General features: G+C 34.6%; 1 protein-coding gene across 5 annotated transcripts in view; it reads right to left on the bottom strand.

Annotated features, from left to right (window-relative positions):
• NOVA1 (NOVA alternative splicing regulator 1) overlaps positions 1–21,174 on the bottom strand; it is a 167,939-nt gene that overhangs the window by 110,153 nt on the left and 36,612 nt on the right. The window contains exons 3-4 of one of the 5 annotated variants that reach the window (XM_086365235.1): positions 3,399–3,500; positions 2,389–2,447 (exon numbers count right to left, since the gene is read on the bottom strand). The exons of 3 other annotated variants lie outside the window; for them this stretch is intronic. The gene's annotated coding sequence lies outside the window, so the exon portion shown is untranslated. The remainder of the gene's footprint in view (positions 1–2,388; positions 2,448–3,398; positions 3,501–21,174) is intronic. One more of the 5 variants, XM_086365234.1, reaches the window with a different exon arrangement.

Genomic DNA, 21,174 nt, shown 5'->3' with positions numbered 1-21,174 from the left:
TAAAGAACAATGGAGGCCACTGAAAGGTTTTAGTAACACTCATTTTTCATATACTGCACATCTAGTATACACTAAGAACTCTTTCACATGCTTGTTTTTTCCTCACAACAACCCTGTGAGGTAGGTGTAATGATTTTCAATTAACAGGTTGGGGGGGAACCCTTAAATTTCTTAAGCAAGTTACACTTGAATAAATAGCTACAAAGTGGTGACCAGTATTCCAACCACACTTCAGAAAATACATTAGAAATACATGGATACACACACACAAACATGCATACACATACACACATCACAAGTTTTACCCACAACACATTGAAATTTCAGAGTTAAAATTTTTTTAAAACAAGAAGGCTTGTTAAATTCTGCATTAAAACCTGTGGCATAAATAGTTGTTCAAGCAAACTTAAACATTTAAAATGTTCAACCAATTCAATTTATACTGATAAATACCTGCAGAATTCATAAAATAGGCAGGAATTTATATAAAATAAGATATAGCAAAGCTTGAGGTCATTCTATGCAGATTTTATCTCCATATATTTGCCAGAGGTTATCTGGGGAAAAGATCTTTTCTCATTTATTTCTAAAATATGTACATTCAAACTGTATGTATTTTTCTAGGAACATAATTATATTTTAGATGACAGAAAATAAATGATGTATGAATACAAAAGTTTATTAAATGAAGTAACACAAATTTAAACCATTTAGAATAAAAAGAACTGTTCACCTAATGTTAAATTACAAAATCATCTCCCCATTGTTTACAATAAAACATTTCAAAGTTTTTTATCTCCCTATAGCATCACAAAAGTTTGGTAAGTCAAATAACTTTTAAAAAATACGTTTGGGATGGATCTAAAAATATCTCTAATCCAAAATATAGATTATGTACTTTGTAAAACTGAGGAGAGTATCTGAGAAACTAAAATATGTATTGAAACTATTTTAAAATGTGTTTTTAAAAATTAGTTTAAGTTAAAATCCACACTCAAAGTATACTTCTGGGAAGCTTATTTTCTCACCAATTTCACTTATTTCTTCAGCTAGTCTTAATATTTCTTTATAAAATCTCTAACTGAAAACTAGATATTGCCAGAACATTACTGCTAGAGGTCTAAGGACATACAATTATTTAGAAATTCCTATTATCTATGAATTTGATTTATTTTTCCTATTTCAAACAGAAAAGTATAATGGAGGATGAAAAAATAAAGGTTTCATTAAGATTAACTACTCTTGATTTAGTATTTATTTCTGAATTCCAAAATTATGAAGAGAATATAGATTAATATGCCTGATCACAATTCACAATATGATAATAAGCTCCCCTTTGGAAAATAAAAAGTTAAATAGAGATATTACGCATCTATAAGATACTTTATGCAATAAGAATAATTTCTAAATAAACTGTTTCAAATGTACAACTGAACTTAAAACACCAACATTATTTTTGATTGCACAAGCAGTACATGTTCATTAAATTCAAATAGTACACAAGCACATTAAATAAAAATGAAAATTTCCATATAATTCCTTTTTTCCAAATACCATACACTGGGAGTATATTAAAGTATACATTTTATATAAATCTAATTAAATTTCATCAGCCCAGAATATATAAAATATAACAATTAAATATCCTGTATAACTGAAAAATATTTATTCAAATATACACCACAGGTATAGTTCATTCCTTTTCACTAACAGTAAAATAATATATATTTATAAAACATATGGTTTATTCTGTCAAGTATGAGTACTTCAGTTAATAAGATGAATAGGATTAATACTTACACTGTATGTAGAAAATGCAAAGGAACCAATTATAGCAAAGCAAATATTTCACATACTGATAAAATACACTCTTGCTAGAGAAACACAAGTATATTATGTCTAAAACTATATTTTTTAAAAATACTGATATTTACTTTTTTAATGTTTTGACTACTGAGTGAAGTATTAAGTGTATGCAAATAAGGGTTAAAATCTCCTAAAAAAGTTAGTGTTTTGGAAATATTTAAGTACATTATTCTCTGAAGGTAAATGAAGTTTAGCTTTTCCTAATATACTTGATGTTTCCTGACGGAAATCAGGCTGTATTTAGTCTCAAAAAAATTTATTCCAAAACATTGGGAGTAACTCCACTACAAAATTAGAGACAGTCAAGTCTGTAGGAAATTAGACCTCCTATTTGATTCTAAAATAGCACCACTTGGTATTTAATTAGTACAAATAATATTCTAACTAGAACAAAATCACTTGAACCAAAATATCTTGGTTACATAACGTAAGGTACAATTTTGAATACACTGAATTCTACTATTTAGTGGAACAGAAAACACTTAAAGAAACAGTCTCTAGAAAATAATTTTTTCCACCCACCTCATTTTACAAGTAAACAAACTGGCCCAGAGAGGCTCTTATCTGCTTTCATTGAGAATCTATAGGTTTAGAGATGTACACAAATATCATTTAAGTTATCACACACATGTTAAAGTTACCTAAAACAAAAGACACTATAAGATTAAGACTTTCTAAAGACTAAAAGAGTCTAATTCTTGCCATATAAATGTTTATAGATACACCCATACTCAACATACACACAAATATAACTAGTAAGTCATACTATTTGACTAAAAAAACAAAACAATAAAATATAACAATCCATATCATATTGTATAAAATGACACAGTGGTTCTTAATGTTATTTTCCTATCCTATAAAGCATAACCATGCCAAACTTACAAAAGCAGCACTCTTGTAAAATTGCTTTTACAAAAGGAAAAAAGGGATATTATTAAATAATTACATGGGAGAGAGCAACTAAAATATGCTAAGTGGAAGTTCAAATACTTATTCTTTTCTCCCATGCTTTCTTTCAATATGGTAAAAATTTTAAACAGTGTTTCTAAAACAAAAAATCAAAACTACATTCATAAAAAACTGGTTTTGCTGCAAAACTTTCACAAAAAGAGTGAAAGTATTAAATTAAGACTAAGGCATAGATAACTGCAAGCAAAACTAATTAGGATATTTTATTGAATTATAAGTTGATTTGTTACTTTAATATAGCTCTAAAATCTTATATAATATTGATTTGGTCATTTGAAAACTATTTAATAGATTCACAAGTTTCATTAAAAGTGAAGTACTTATAAAAGCATTTTAGTTACATTTGCTTTTAGAATAAAATAATTTCCAATGAGTGCATCCATTTATTTGCTACGTAATCAGTACCAATCACAAATTAGATGACCTTAAAAAATGTAGAGCCAGGGAGAGCAGCACTAAGCTTAACTGACCTCAATACATTTTTCAATGATGCTTCCCAGTTTTGTGTTATTCTCTCGTTTTGGGTTTTCCAGTCTAGGGCGGGTACACAAGAAACTTACAGTCTATGTAGTACTCCTAGTCAGTTTCACTCTGCAGATGGCACAGTGGAGAAATACCTTCTGTACAGGACCATGTACAATTTCTTCTACAGCTGTCAGCACCTAGGGGAAAGTGCGCTGTTAAACAGTTGCTGCGTTCCACTTCAGAAGTGGCTGCAATTCGGTGGTGGGTGAAGTGACTCCTGTACATATATACAGGGATGAAAAGTACTATAGAAAATGAAAACATTTAACAACAAAAGTGGCTGTCTGAAAACTGTGCCACAGCAAAGCAAAATACATCGTTTAGTTACAAGAGCCTTACACAGACAGGCTGCTATTCAATTAAAAACTGAATGTTAAGAATGTGACGGAAAAAATAAAAATACAGTTATTCAATTCACAATATAACTAAGTATCATTACTGAAACATATGTCAAAAAATTAAACCCAAACATTGTTTATTGACTTATAGCATTATTTCTATAGTAATTTTCCTAAAACCAGGTAAATGTATACAGTAAGATTCTTTACTCTGTTTGGCCAATTTATTTGCTTTAGATAACAATTCAAGGAGTTAAAAACAAAATAGGTGAGATATCAAAACTGAAACATAAGTAACATGAAAATATCTAAAAAGAACTGTAAGGAAAAACATTCTGAAATTCTTAATTACTTCATGTTAAACATTTTATAAAAAAAAAAAAAAAAACCAGTCCTCAAAAACTATACAGGGCTATTTTTCATATAATGGAGCTTTAAAAGTGACCTAATTAGAAAATGACAACTTCTCTTCCTCAAAGTGACAATGAATTAGAATCTAAATACATCTTCTTCCTTTGGTCATATAAACAATGAATTCACCAATTATACGATAATTTCAGCTCATCAATACATAAAATAATTACTATATCCTACTTCTACTACAAAAACAACACCCATTCTATATGATTTATCTTTGATGGAATCAGAAGATAAAAATCCAGAAACTGTTCTCTAAGAAGTATCACCCAATCACTAGGCGGGGAGGTATTTTCTAATCTTCTATCTCTAGGCACAGCTACTATATTTATGCTAATCTGAAGAGGTAACTGACTACATTATTTCAAAATAGCACATTTAGGTTCCTGAAACAGATTGAGAATGCTTTGATGCAAAGTCCAACAAATCAGACCATTAAAAAGTGTTCTTTCATCAAACTTATCTGAATCTCAATTGTCATAACAGATTTATTTTGGTATATATTCAGTGAAGTCAGAGATAGCTTACAATTTCCTTTCAGCTTTCTTAAACTCTTTCTATAATAAGTCATAATGTAAAGGAATATTATTTCCTTTAAGTGACAAGAGGTTGCAAAGGAAGAAAATATGCAGAATTCCCCAGTCTCTTTATTAAAAGAAGACATAGATCAGGGATTCCCAATCCGGGGTCTACATATGGGAATTAGGAAAACTAGGAATTCTGCAAAATTGCAGGCTAAAGACGTATTATACAGGTGCCTAAGTATATTTTTTTTCCCTGGGGAAATGGGATTTTGTCAGGTTTTCAAAAGGCTCTGTGATTTTCCAAAAAAGTTTAAGGAACTACTGGTAAATAATGTGAAGACATTCAACTGAATAAGGAACAGTAATCACTTAAATCAAATCCCTAAATCTGAGCAGCTCATTATGTAAAGTGAAGAACAGACACAAGGAAGTTCCAACCATTAAATGAAATAACTCACAGAAAGCACCTAACATTGACCTATTATTATGAGTAACAGCAGTAACTCTTCAAAAGAGCTGTGTCAAACAAAACTTCCTTATAGGGCCCCATCTTTGTTTACTGCTACATAACTTCATAATAGATTACTTTTAGCTAGCTGTGTCTTCTATTTTTATTTAGGTGTGTCTTCTAAAAGAGATCAACATCACAAGCTACACATTTCTGCATTAGTTTAGATACAAAAATGCTAAATACAAGTTTTGAAACACTGCTACATACGCCTAGAGTCTACATTTTCCCAAAAGCCACACTGGTCCCTTCTGTGACACAGTACTTACTTGGAAAAGATTCAGACATGAAAAAAAAAATTGGCTTCAATTGTTTATATAAAGTTACTTCACTTTCTTTATCAGTCTGGCCTTTCAAACAACAACAAAAAAATCTTAATTGGAGGAATCTATCAAGGAAACACATTTTCTAAAAAGGTTATACAAATACTTTTACTTTCATATACCATTTTCTTAGTTTAATTTTCTGAGGTAAGAGATACAACAAATATTCATACATACACATCCTTTAAAAAGAAGCTTTAGAGTTACAATATGTAGATAAACCTTACCTTTAAAATGAATTCACAATTATTACAAATAGAATTACAAAACAGTGTGCATGGTGCTCTTCAGGGTTTTGGTAACTTTTAAATAGCCATTAAAAATTGACAAATAAACTGTTACCATGTATTAAGATGCTCAGTGAAGGAATAAGCTTGCAAATACATCTGAAATAATGGCATACAGTGCAACTATGTAGTTTGTTCCCAATCATTTCAAATGTAAAGTACTTTTCCTTGAGTCTTCTCATTACAGGTGTTATATTTTATGTATTCACACACCAATAAAATATACAGCGGTAAGAACAAACAGTAGAGGCTTTAAGCAAAGGCACAGAAGTAGGAGAGAGAAGCATATTAAGCATTCAGAGTACTACAGTGAAAAGGATAAGCACAGAATATAGAGCACATGGAAGGGCCAGTGAAGAGAAGTACAACACGGACAGGCCAAATTATGCTAAGGAATTTTTCTATATTTTATTCCAGATAAGTGGCATTTTGAGAAGTATTATTATAAAAACCATTTCCAGCAGCAGCATGGGAGATGAACTAGAGGTGCAGATGGTTCAACTGGGATGCTAACAATGGGAATATACAGTTAAGAATGATAAAAGATCTGTAAAAAATTTAAAGCATACTACTTTATAAAACAATAAGAGGGTAAAAATTATAAGAAAAATCAAAGCTACTTCTAAAGTTTGAGTACAGAAAGTAGCATGCATTTCATTCATTCACTCAACAACAAAAAAGTTGATTTTCTCATATGGGTCAGGTCCCATTTTAGCCACTGGGCAAAGCACTGAACAAAGGAGCCAGTGATTTGTCCTTTGATGATATGCTAATCGAAAAGACAGACATTAAACAAACCATTAAATATATAATAAAATGTAAGAAAATGATTCACCAATGTACTAAAACTAAAGCAGGCTATGAGAAAAGAGTGACGAATACACTATTTTAAGAGTGTACAAAGAAAACCCAAGGAAGCAGCTTTATATGAGTAAAGAATGAAGTGGCAGGAGTCCACAGACTGACTATTTGGGGTAAGAATACTGCAGACAGATGGACTAGCAAAAGCAAAGACCTGAGACAAGAACAAATGATGAGATAATGTAGGGCCTTGGAGGCCAAATGATCAAGTTTTAACATGGGATAATATAAGGACTTCAGATTTTTAACTCTTAGAGAAAGACACTGCAGTAATTTGACTAGGAGATATAACCTGTTCAATCTTTTAAAAGGCTCACACTAGCTGCTGTGGTGGAACTGATGATAGACAGCAAGAATGAAGTATCAGCAAGACTTTGAGAAAATTTACCTAACAGACTATCAGGTGGGACTTCTCCCATAGACAGAAATTGGCATTACAATCCACGACTATGAACAAAAAAATCACCACTCAAGTGTTTCACATTTAAAAGACAGTCTAAACAAGTTTAGTTTCTCTTTACTCCAAACTGCCTACCCCTGCCCATCTTGAGTGAGTCAATCATCAGAGTCTGCTTCACTGACTTAATGTAGTTGGACAGCGCAATTTCCAAGAGCCCAAATAATAACAGAGTGGGCCAAAAGATGGGCATGAATGGAAAACTGGTTACCTCATCACTCAGCTGGACTTTTGCTTATGTTTAGACTTGCTTATCATCCCATGCCCATACCCCCTTAGCCATGCCTATATGAGGACGTGGGAAAACAGAGGTGGAATGGAAAACAGGTAGAGAGAACTGAAGTCACTATTTAAAACAGCAAAGAGTGAGGCTATCAAAGTAGTTGGATTTATGCCTCTAGACAATGGGGATCCCATTGGGGCTGGGTGCATACTGGAGAAGCAGAAACTGCGAAGGAGTAGAAAAAGACAAACTGGATAGTGTGACATTTCAAAAATATCTCATCCCCCCAAAAAAGTTTAACACACATGACACATCAAGAGTAGTATTTGCCTCTTTCCCTACAGAAGGCATGAGGGTTTTTCAGATGATCAGAAATAGAGAAAATAAAGATGCACCACTTAATTAGGGGCATCTTATCCCTTTTTGCCTCTCTCCTCCAAGCACCAACACTCAGGAGGACAAACAAAAGCAGATCACTCTCTACTCACTGGAATGAGCAGCCTGAATGACTGACTAGATTCAACCCCTTCCACACTAGAGTCTCTCAGAATAGCCTAAGCAGCACTGAGTAGAAGGGGAAAAGCCGTTTTAAATTTTACTATAAAGGTAATCAGAGAAGGCAATGGCAACCCACTCCGTACTCTTGCCTGGAAAATCCCATGGATCGAGGAGCCTGGTGGCCTGCAGTCCATGGGGTCACTAAGAGTCGGATAAGACTGAGTGTCTTCACTTTCACTCACTGGAGAAGGAAATGGCAACCCACTCCAGTGTTCTTGCCTGGAGAATCCCAGGGATGGGGGAGCCTAGTAGGCTGCCGTCTATGGGGTCGCGCAGAGTTGGACATGACTGAAGCGACTTAGCAGCAGCAGCAGCAGCATAAAGGTAATCAAACTAAGTCAGATTAAACTGACTTTACTAAAGTCAGACTAAATTGATTTTTTGACGTGTCCAGAAAGCTTTAACATTTCCCTGGAGTAAAGAAATAAACAAAAACTGATTTGACCAATCATAAACAAAGGTCAGATTGGAGAAAAATAAAAAACTTCATGTTTGCATTCCCACTTAACTCTCCAACCCCGTCATCTCAAGCCATACTGTATTATGAAATGGTTAACACCAATGAGCTAGTAAATGATTTATTTGCTTTTCATCTCTCTAAAATATTCAAGCTGAATACTTGTATAACCATATTACTTCTTATTCTTAAGAAGAAGTAATTTATTCTTCTTAAGAACTAGTAATTATATGACTACGAGTATTTCATAAGTAATTCTTTAGGTTTCCTTGTGTATAAAAGTTATATATTTTGAACATTTGTAAATAATACTGTCTTAATATAAAGACTAACAAATATAAATATTATATACATTTGTAGAGAATACTAGGTTGTATAGAAACTAAAAAGCAAAATCCTGTAAATCGGATACTAAACTTAGAAGCTTGAAGACAAAAAGGATCCACAGAAGGAAAAAGTAAAAAAGAAAAGAAAACAAGAGTTTAAAATGTTTGTTTTAAAGGAACATTTTTGATATTCATATTGGAGTAACCTGAAACACAATTTTAAAGAATATTCTGCCTTGATTTATATCTTAATAACTTGGGCTGTCATCTAAATTTTCCATTTATTTAATATTCAAATTAAAATTTAATAGGAATTCTCTGAAAACAGGTATATCTTTTAAAATAAATAAAGGTATCAAGATTTTACATGACTAAATAATACATAATAATTCTGTTTAAATGTCACACTTTTAGAGAATATAGGATCCTATTACACTGATGTTTATAACTTCTTGTGTAATAATCCTATTCATTTTACAATCACTTATCCTAAATTATGCCTGGTACATAACATATTTTATCAGTTAGTTCTCAGAGATACAACAAAAGATAAGTAATATGACTCAAAGTTACAAAACTAAGTTCTATAATTATACCTTTTTGCTAGTCTAGTTTTTCACAGGATATAAGAATAAATATTATCATTTATAAGTACATTGAAAAGTATAAAGAAAATCACTTAAACTCAAGTATTTCAAACTTACATGTTAATTCACTGTTAGTAAATAATGTCAGCCAGATTGTCAACACGATATTGAAGGAGAAGAACAAAGCTGGAAGACTGACTCTATCAGACTTTAAGACTTAACGTCTTAAGTCTTAAGTGTGGGAAACGGCAACCCACACCAGTATTCTTGCCTGGAAAATCCCATGGATAGAGGAGCCTGGCAGGCTACAGTCCATGGGATCATAAAGAGTCAGATACGACTGAGCAACTGAGCACACACACATAGTAACTACATAAAACCTAAAAGGTCCAGATAGTGAAAATGCCATTTGGAGGTCTCACATACAAGATTGTCTTTTTGTTTATTTTTGTTACACATTTTCTAGGATCTTTTGCGTAAAGTGACATATGAATATTTTATTATTAAACACTCTAATCACTGGTGTAAAAGAAAAAGACTTACTATAAAGTAACAGTATTAAAGACTGTTTGATATCAGTCAAAGAACAGAAAAACTGATCAATGGAAGAGAATAAAGAGCCCTAAACAAACTCATACAAATATAGTCAACTGATCCTGGACAAAGAAGCAAATAAAAGTCAGTGAAGAAAGAATAACCTTTTCAACAAATGGTGCTGGTTTAACTGGACATCCGTATCAAAAAAAAAAAAAAAATCTAGATGCAGAAAATAAACCTTTTATTAAAAATGAGCTCAAAACAGAAAAAAGACAAAGCTATAAACCTCCTAGAATATAACATAGGAGAAAAATCTAGGTGACCTTGGAATTGACAGTAACTTTTCAGATACAACACCAAAAGCACAATCCATAAAAGAAAATAATTCATCAATTGGTCTTCATTAAAATTAAAAACTTTTGCTTGGCGAAAACAAAGAAGCCCGTTAAGAGAATGAAAAAACAAGCTAAGAATTTATTTACAAATAAATACAGACATTATTTAGAAAACACATATATGATAAAGGACTAGTAATCTAAAAAGACAAAAAACTCAAATTCAACAACTAGAAAATGAATTCAATTTAAAAAACGGGCCAAAGGTCTGAAAAGACACCTTACCAAAACAGTAAAGTGATGACCTATGAGCATGTGAAAAGATGCAGAACATCAATCAAATGTGTATTAGTTTGTCAGGGCTGCCATAACTGGAGGACTTAAATAACAGAAATTAATCATCTCACAGTTTGGGAGGCCAGAGTCTGAAATCAAGGTGTTGGCAGGGCTGTGAGGGGAGGATCAGATTCCAGGCCTCAATCGTTGGCTTACAGATGGCAGTCTTCATGTTCCCATGGCATACCCTCTGTATGCATATCTGTGTTCAAATTTCCCTGTTTTTATAAGAACACCAGTCATACTGGATTAGGACTCACTGTAATAACCTCACTTTAACTTGATTAACTCTAAAAAGATCCTCCTAACTCCATATAAAGGCGTAAGGTCATGAGGTACTAGATGATTAGAAATTCAAGATATAGATTTGATGGGGATATAACAGTAAGTCATTAGGGAACTGCAAACTAAAACAACCATGAGACACCACTACACACCTATTAGAATGGCTAAAACCCAAAACACTGACAACACCAAATGTTACTGAAGATGTAGAGCAACAGGAACGTTCACGCACTGCTAGTGGAATGGAAAACAGTACAGCCAATTTGGAAAACAGTCTGGCAGTTTCGTTCAAACTAAACATCCTCTCACCATATGATTCAGCAATCACACTCCTTGGCATTTACGCAAATGAGCTACAACTCGTATCTACAAAAAAACCTACACACAAATGTTTATAGCAGCTTTATTCATAATTGTCAAAACCTGGAAGCAGTCATGGTGTTCAACTAGGTGAATGAATAAACAAACTGTGGTATATCCTTATTATATAAAAAGAAATGAAGTATCATACCACAAAAAAAGACATAAGGACAGCTTAAATGCATATTACAAGATGAAAAAAAGCCAATCTGAAGAAGGCTACATATTCTATGATTTCAAGCATATGACATTCTGGAAAAGGCAAAACTATACATACAGTGAAAAGATTAATGGTTGCCAGAGATGCATGGGGGTGCTCCTCGGTGGCTCAGGGGTAAAGAATCCACCTGCAATGCAGGAGCCACAGGAGATGCGGATCCAACCCCTAGGCTGAGAAGATCCCCTGAGGGGAACAGCAACCCACTCCAGTATTCTTGCCTGGAGAATCCTATGGAAAGAGGCGGCTGGTGGGCTATAGTCCATGGAGTTGCAGAGTAGGACAGGACTGAAGTGATTTACCACATGTGCACGAGACACATGGGGAAGAAAAGCGGGATGAGGCAGAACACAGGTGATGTTTGGGACAGTGACGCTGTTATGTATGACACTGCAGTGATGGATACATATTATTATACATTTGTAAAGACACTAAAATTTTAATGTATCATACTAATGTAAGATGTTAATAAGAAAAAACTGTGTGCCAGGGTGGGGTGGGGTGAGGGGCAGAAGTATGGACAATAAAAAAAGTAGAGTCAACCCTCAGTGTCCATGGGAAATTAGCCCCAGATTCCTGCAGATACCAAAATCCAAGGATGCTCAAGTGCCTTATATAAAATTGTACAGTACTGGCACATACTCTATGCAATCCTCCCATAAACATTAAATATATCTGTATTAGTTATAATACTTGTGTGCTCAGTCGCTTGGTTGTGTCCGACTCTTTGTGACCCCACGGACTGGAGCCTGCCAGGCTACTCTGTCCATGGGATTTTTCAGACAAGAATGCTGGAACTGACCACCATTTCCACCCCCAGGGGATCTTGCTGACCCAGGGATCAAACCTGTGTCTGCTGTGTCTCCTGAACAGTGTATGTGCTGTGCTCAGTCGCTCAGTCATGTCCGAGTCTTTGTGATCCCATGGACTGTAGCCTGCCAGGCTCCTCTGTCCATGGGGATTCTCCAGGCAAGAATACTGGAATGGGTAGCCTTTCCCTTCTCCAGGGGATCTTCCTAACCCAGAGATCAAACCCAGGCCTCCTGCATTGCAGGCAGATTCTTTACCAGCTGAGCCACAAGGGAAGCCCAAGAATACTGGAGTGGGTACCCTATCCCTTCTCCAAGAGATCTTCCTGGCCCAGGAGTTGAAACAGAGTCTCTTGCATTGTAAATTGGTTACAAATTGGGAAAGGAGTACATCAAGGCTGTATATTATCACCCTGCTTATTTAACTTATATGCAGAGTATATCATGTGAAATGCCAGGCTGGATGAAGCACAAGCTGGAATCAAGATTGCCAGGAGAAATATCAATAACCTCAGATATACAGAGGACACCACCCTTATAGCAGAAAGTGAAGAACTAAAGAGCCTCTTGATGAAAGTAAAAGAGAAGAGTGAAAAAGTTGGCTTAAAAGTCAACATTCAGAAAACTAAGTTCATGGCATCCAGTCCCATCACTTCATGGCAAATAGATGGGGAAACAACGGAAACAGTGACAGACTTCATTTTGGGGGGCTCCAAAATCACTGCAGATGGTGACTGCAGCCATGAAATTAAAAGACACTTGCTCCTCAGAAGAAAAGCTATGACCAACCTAGACAGCATATTAAAAAAACAGAAACATTACTTTGCCAATAGAGGTCCATATAGTCAAAGCTATGGTTTTTCCACTAGTCATGTATGGATGTGAGAGTTGGACTGTGAAGAAAGCTAAGTGCCAAAGAATTGATGCTTTTGAACTGTGGTGTTGGAGAAGACTCTTGAGAGTCCTTTGGACTACAAGGAGATCCAACCAGTCAATCCTAAAAGAAATCAGTCCTGAATATTCACTGGAAGGACTGATGCTGAAGCACCAATACTTTGGCCACCTGATGTGAAGAACTGACTCACTGGAAAAGACCCTGATTCTGGGAAAGACTGAAGGCAGGAGAAGGGGACGACAAAGGATAAGATGGTTGGATGGTATCACCTACTCAATGGCCATGAGTTTGAGCAAGCTCTGGGATTTGGTGATGGACAGGGAAGCCTGGCGTGCTGCAGTCCATGGGGTAGGGTAGCAAAGAGTCAAACATGACTGAGCGACTGAACTGAATGCCCGCATTACAGGCATTCTTTACCAGCTGAGCTACAAGAGGATCCTTTATGTCTTTATCCGCTAAGCCATCAGCCTCAGTACTTCTAATACCTAATACAATGTAAATTCTATGTAACTATTTGCCAGCACACAACAAATTTGAATTTTTCCCTTTTGGAACTTTCTGGATTTTTTTTTCCCAAAATATTTTCAATCCTTGGTTGTTTGAATCCAAGGCTTTAGAACCTGTGGGTATGAAGTGCTTAGTTGTGTGTGTGCTCAGTTGTGTCCGACTCTTTGCGACCCCATGGACTACAGCTCACCAGGCTTCCCTGTCCATGGAATTTTCCAGGCAAGATAACTGGAGTGGGCTGCCATTTCCTATTTCAGGGAATCTTCCTGACTCAGGGATCTAACCCACATCTCTGGCATCTCCTGCATTGACAGACAAATTTTTTTTTACCAACTGTGTCACCTGGGACACCAGTAGCCAATATGAAGGGTCAACTGCATATGGCACCTCCCTTGGACTTTCTACTAAATTTTTCCGTAAGACTAAAACTGCTCTGGATTTCCCTGGTGGCTCAGCCAGTAAAGAATCCATCTGCAGTGCAGGAGACCTGGGTTCAATCCCTGTGTGGAGAAAAACCCCTTGAGAAGGAAATGGCAACTCCCTCCAGTATTCCTGGAGAATTTCTGGGACAGAGGAGCCTGGCAGGCTACAGTTCATGAAGTTGTAAGAGATGGACATGACTTAGAAACTGAACCACCACTACCGCCAAAATTGCTCTAAGAAATGCAGACTATTTTTTTTTTTAAAGTAGATGTTCTATTAATGAGGTCAACAAGTAAAAAAGTTTAGGATAATTACCTGGAAACAGAAATAGCCCCCCAAAATCTAAGTGCAAATGGTGACAGATTTTTTCTGCAATGGCCATGAAAGTAAATTTGAAAGTAAATTATAAAAAAAGATATTATATGATTTTTAAATATGGTGATTTAGGTGCAATGCAGATAGAGAAACAATGTAACACTGTTACAATGGCTGATAAGAAATGATTTTATCAAGGTAAGATTTTTTTTTATTTTCATTTTTCCAATGACATTTTTCTGTAAAGCTATTTTTATAGCTTTACCAAAAACAAAAACACATTTTCAATGTAAAGCTTCTTTTTCAGGCTACCTGCACTTAAAATGGAATATAGTGACAGAGCCTAAGAAGAATTCCATACATTCAAAATTAGAAATAAGTCTAAACACACAGCTACCCAAACTTGCTGTCATCATATGCAAGTAATATTTTAAGTTTCTAGGATCACAGGGCATGTTAGTTTATAAAGGCAATTCATGCCATAAAGCTCAATAAAATTATAATCTAAATATAGGAAAGTTGTAAGTAGGTAACAAGTTTTAAATAGGCCAAGATATTTTGTTAAGTTTAACAATGTGCTATTTTAATTTCAGGAACCCAGATAAAGCCATAGATATAACAGTATTAAGAGTTTAACTTTATTATTATTTTTAGTATTTGTGATATACTTACTTTAGTCATCCTAAAATTCCCCAGCTTACCTGATGATGTTAGCATGGAACCAAGTAATATTGTTTCAGCAAACTGAAATAGAAAACTTTTGACTGAAAGAATTCAAGGATAAGTTTTCCCTCCCTGCCTACACAGCATGCAAATTACTTAAATGCAATGGAAAATGTATAGAAATAGGAAAATTCTAAATTAACTATGAGATGATTTTCACAAGAGAAGGAAATAGTTTCCTACCCTTTATAGTTAAAATAAAAGTGGCTATGTTTCTAAAGTGTGTAGATCTATCCATACTCCTGAAGGATGCTGAATGTCCATTTTTTAAAATACAGGATAACTATAAATTTTAATATCATTTTTATATGAGTAGACAGGTTTTTATTTGAGACTATCTTATTATCAACTGTTCTTAGCATTTCCAAATTTAAATATCTAAGAATGATATTTAAGAGAGATCATATACCAAATTTATGCCTTATAATGACACTAAAAATATATATAGACTTTATCATGACTCTAAGACCATCTCCACTTTGAGGTTGACAAAAATGTACATGAATTTCTCAGAGCTCCTTATGATATCTAGAATATAATTTGTCATTTTAATAATACATGTCCTTAATAATTTCATCAAATGTAAAAAGAATGAGCATTATAATTTCTTCTACCACCAAGCTACAGAAATTTAATACTGAAATCATTGTGATAATTTAGTAAAATCAAAACTTTATTGGATAAGGAAATAGAAATTTGCTATCTATGCCATGTAGAGATGCAAGGTAGAGATTGTCCAACAAAGTGGTGCTCTATGATACAAGCTCCTGAGATGTTTTGGACATGAAAATTATGTTTAACACCAGTCCTTTCTCAATTCATGGAAAAATTAGACTAAAGGATAAAATTGACAGATTTTGAGATTTTTCACCTGATTTTTAATATTTGCTAATTCCTACAAGTTGCCCATATGAGACTATTCTATTAGTACAACACAATAGCTAATTGGGCAGACCTTGGGAGCAGACTAAGCAAATCCTATCCCTGCCTCTAATTTTATAGAAAAAATATATTTACATGGCTTTGTGTGTATATATACACACACACATATACATAAGTGTCTAGATATACATAGGCATGTATACATGTATGCATATGCATTCATACATATACACACTTACATGCATGTATATGCTTATATACACATGACTACATATACTATACATACCTGCATGCTGCATACATACATGCTGTCAGCAAATCATTTAATCTTTTGTGCTGTCTTTTCTTCACAGAATTATTGTGTGAACTAATTCAGTATGTGGAAAGCATGTAGAGACAAAGCTGTCTCTGGCTCATATTAAGTTCTATATTACTATCAGCTATTAGTAGCATTATCAATGCTGCTACTGTTATTATTAAGTTTAATATACCAATATTCTCAGTGTCCTAAACAGCATCATTTCCACACGCTCTATGACTTGCATAAGTGGAATAAATTTGATGACTACTTGCACTGAAACAGACATAAAAGCATGGAATTTGGAAATACACTTGGGATTTTTAGAGGGAGTAGAGAAAGAACCAAGAGCAGGGAGTATCTTTTGTCACAAAATACTTTGAACTCTGTTGAATTAAAATCTATTTGCATGTCATATGAGATTTGTGAGTACAGATAACAGAAATGCATCCTATCCCAAACTTTCTTTATTCTTTAACAGCAGCAGCTGACACAGGAGAATAATTTCCTGCTTCACTGTGCTGACAGTACATCGCCTAGATTCAGAAATTATATTCTCAGCAGGAAGGCAATAGGTTTCTGTCTACACTGAAGAAACAGAAAGATAGAAAAATTACACAAAATAGAAATGATTTATTATTATTGTAAAAGAAAAAACCAAACTGTATCAAAGAAGATCTATTTTTAATTGGTGACACTCAAAGTAGAACTGTTTATTTTAAATTTCATGTGTTTGGCCACAGTATTTTTTAAAGAAACAAAAATTTTATTTATTTGTAATCTTGCAAACAAATCTTGTATTTCTATTCTTCCTAAAATTTTTAAACAAAAATTTTAATCAGATCAACTAAAATTTATCAGTCCTCTGATTTTATTTAATTATACTTAATGTGTAGAACACTGTGCCCTAGTTCAGACAGTAAATAGCATTTAAAACTTTTACTTAGGAGAATGGCATTAAGCGGTAACTAATAGCTTAAAGTTTTGTATTACCAAAAAATTATTCTTCACATAAGTAATAAGTAATTATTCTTCACATAAGTAATAAGTGGGGTGTATATGTGTATACATATTTATATGATATGAGGTTTTCTTCTAATTTAGATATATGAAAATCTAGTTATTTGTCTTATGTAAAGTGAGTTTTAAGCTGTATGTTAAAGTAACCCTAGAGGTCATGGAGACATATTGTAGACTTCTAGTCTCTAATGATGAAGTATCAACCTCAGGTTCTAGAAAGTAAGTCTGTAGATTCATATCTGTTGTTTATTAATCATGTGATATTGGGCAACTTATCATTTTGTTCCTTTATCTGTAAAATGAGGATACTAGCAGTGTCTTTCTAATGGGATTTGTTTGAAGATTAAAACAAAATCAATATTAAAATATACAGAGCAAGTCTTATTATTACCATTATTGTTATGGTTAAGTATGGCAAATTAAGGATGCTTCCTTCTGAAATTCCATTAAGATAACAAAAAAAGTACAAAACTGAAGGACAAAGAGAATGGGAGAGAAGACAACAAATACAAAGTTTTGGAAAATGAAAAACTCAGGCAGAAGACTAGTGATTGAGTCAGCACAGCACAGGATCCAGAAAGCTAAGTGGCAGAAAAGGAGGAGAATATAAGAAGATAATTTGCCTAATGAAACCTCAGGCTGGAGTATGTAAGAACTGAATACTGAGGGATTCTCTAGAAGGCTGGATAGACAACATTTCTACACATAGGTTAACCACCTCATTCCACATGTCCGCTTCGGCCTCTAGAAGATCTTCTAGACGGTATCTTGAAATAGAGATCTTCCTGACTTGGAACTGCCAAGTATAAGGTAGACAGGAGTGAAAGGACAAGGTTCAGCTGGACCTGAACTGGTTTTTAATTGCTGGCAGACAGATGTAAACTGTCCAAGAAAGAATACTTGAAAATTCACCGAGAAACTTTAAGACCCCAGAAATGAGATGTAGATACCACAACCTCAGATCTCCCAAGATTAACACTGGCTGTTTGCTTGATTACTCTAATGAAGCCATCCACAAAACAACTCTAGACACATAGCTACCAACTAAATCTGTAGCACCTCATTAAGTCTAGGCTTTCAGAAAAGTCTCCAACGTGAAAGACTAAAACCAAAGTAAACAAACAAGAAAAAAGTACTTAGAGGAAATACAAAGAGCTGAAGAGACCTTAAAAAATTATTACCATCCTCAGACATAATAAAGGATAATTACAGCCAAAAAATGTACTGTGTAAAAAAATTGAATAATTAGAGAAACAGTTAAGAACTTTTAGATAATAAAATTTGCTGAAACAAAACATTCAGTGAAAGAGAACACCTAGAAAATTTCCTAGTAAGTAGAATATAAAGACAAATTTTTAAAAGAAGAGGAAACACAAGAAAACTGGCATACAAATCCAGACGAACACATGTCCTATGACTAGAGATAGAGAACAAAAAAATGAGAGAAGGCAGCAATACTTTCACAATTCTGAGGAAAAGTTAAAGTCTACAATTACACACATAAGCTAATACTCAACCAAATGTGAGGATGGAATGAAGATATTTTCAAGACAGCAAACTTTTATGACCTCTTTATCAGGAAGCATCTGAAAATATACCTCTATAAAATAAAGGAGGAAAAAGGGTAAGGAAAGGGTGGGACTCAGGATATAAAGGATCTAACATGGAACAGCCAGGGGAAGTCCCAACACGTCCTCTAGGCACTGGGTATAGCAAGCAACCAATCTGGATTGTAGAATAGATCATGATGGAAAGGTTTCCCCCAATAAAAGCAAATTTGATAAGAGTCTGAAATCATGTTTGAGCACTCAAAAAGTACTGATATGCATGTTACAGGTCAGTTGAAACATTTAAGAAAAAAACAGTAGTACCCAAAAAGTGAGCAAATAGAAATAAGGTTATTACTAACTCTCCCCCAAAAGAAAAAGTTATAAGAGAAAGGAAACAATCATAATACATCACTTTGCTCAGAAAGAAACAATATTTAGTGATTTAATGCAACATACTTATTGGATAAGTATCAAGGCTTCTGATACTACATTTTTTAAAATTCTGTATGTATATTATTTAAGTTACAAGAATCAATTTAAGAAAGTAAATAAATTCATTTCTAACTTACAATGCAAAATAACACATTGATATATAAAACAGTAATAGACTAACATAAACTTCCAAATTTTAACAATGAAGCACGGCAAAGACTAATAGAGTTTTGCCAAGAAAATGCACTGGTCATAACAAACACCCTCTTCCAACAACACAAGAGAAGGCTCTACACATGGACATCACCAGATGGTCAACACTGAAATCAGATTGATTATATTCTTTGAAGCCAAAGATGGAGAAGCTCTATACAGTCAGCAAAAACAAGACCAGGAGCTGACTGTGGCTCAGACCATGAACTCCTTATTGCCAAATTCAGACTGAAATTGAAGAAAGTAGGGAAAACCACTAGACCATTCAGGTATGACCTAAATCAAATCCCTTATGATTATACAGTGGAAGTGAGAAATAGATTTAAGGGCCTAGATCTGATAGATAGAGTGCCTGATGAACTATGGACTGAGGTTCGTGACACTGTACAGGAGACACGGATCAAGACCATCCCCATGGAAAAGAAATGCAAAAAAGCAAAATGGCTGTCTGGGGAGGGCTTACAAATAGCTGTGAAAAGAAGAGAAGCGAAAAAAGCAAAGGAGAAAAGGAAAGATATAAACATCTGAATGCAGAGTTCCAAAGAATAGCAAAAAGAGATAAGAAAGCCTTCTTCAGCGATCAATGCAAAGAAATAGAGGAAAACAACAGAATGGGAAAGACTAGAGATCTCTTCAAGAAATTCAGAGATACCAAAGGAACATTTCATGCAAAGATGGGCTCGATAAAGGACAGAAATGGTATGGACCTAACAGAAGCAGAAGATATTAAGAAGAGATGGCAAGAATACACAGAAGAACAGTACAAAAAAGATCTTCACGATCCAGCTAATCACAATGGTGTGATCACTGACCTAGAGCCAGACATCCTGGAATGTGAAGTCAAGTGGGCCTTAGAAAGCATCACTACGAACAAAGCTAGTGGAAGTGATAGAATTCCAGTGAAGCTATTCCAAATCCTGAAAGATGATGCTGTGAAAGTGCTGCACTCAATATGCCAGCAAATTTGCAAAACTCAGCAGTGGCCACAGGACTGGAAAAGGTCAGTTTTCATTCCAATCCCAAAGAAAGGCAATGCCAAAGAATGCTCAAACTACCGCACAACTGTACTCATCTCACACGCTAGTAAAGTAATGCTCAAAATTCTCCAAGCCAGGCTTCAGCAATATGTGAACCGTGAACTTCCTGATGTTCAAGCTGGTTTTAGAAAAGGCAGAGGAACCAGAGATCAAATTGTCAACATCCGCTGGATCATGGAAAAAGCAGGAGAGTTCCAGAAAAACATCTATTTCTGCTTTATCAACTATGCCAAAGCCTTTGACTGTGTGGATCACAATAAACTGTGGAAAATTCTGAAAGAGATGGGAATACCAGACCACCTGATCTGCCTCTTGAGAAATTTGTATGCAGGTCAGGAAGCAACAGTTAGAAGTGGACATGGAACAACAGACTGGTTCCAAATAGGAAAAGGAGTACGTCAAGGCTTATTTAACTGCTTATTTAACTTATATGCAGAGTACATCATGAGAAACGCTGGACTGGAAGAAGCACAAGCTGGAATCAAGATTGCCGGAAGAAGTATCAATAACCTCAGATATGCAGATGACACCACCCTTATGGCAGAAAGTGAAGAGGAACTCAAAAGCCTCTTGATGAAAGTGAAAGTGGAGAGTGAAAAAGTTGGCTTAAAGCTCAACATTCAGAAAATGAAGATTATGGCAACCGGTCCCATCACTTCATGGGAAATACATGGGGAAACAGTGGAAACAGTGTCAGACTTTATTTTTCTGGGCTCCAAAATCTCTGCAGATGGTGACTGCAGCCATGAAATTAAAAGACGCTTACTCCTT

Source organism: Bos grunniens, chromosome 21 (assembly GCF_055505025.1).
Source record: "Bos grunniens cultivar Pamir isolate PY7600 chromosome 21, Bosgru_T2T1.0, whole genome shotgun sequence".
NCBI lineage: Eukaryota > Metazoa > Chordata > Mammalia > Artiodactyla > Bovidae > Bos > Bos grunniens.
This window is presented reverse-complemented; position numbering and strand designations above follow the sequence as displayed.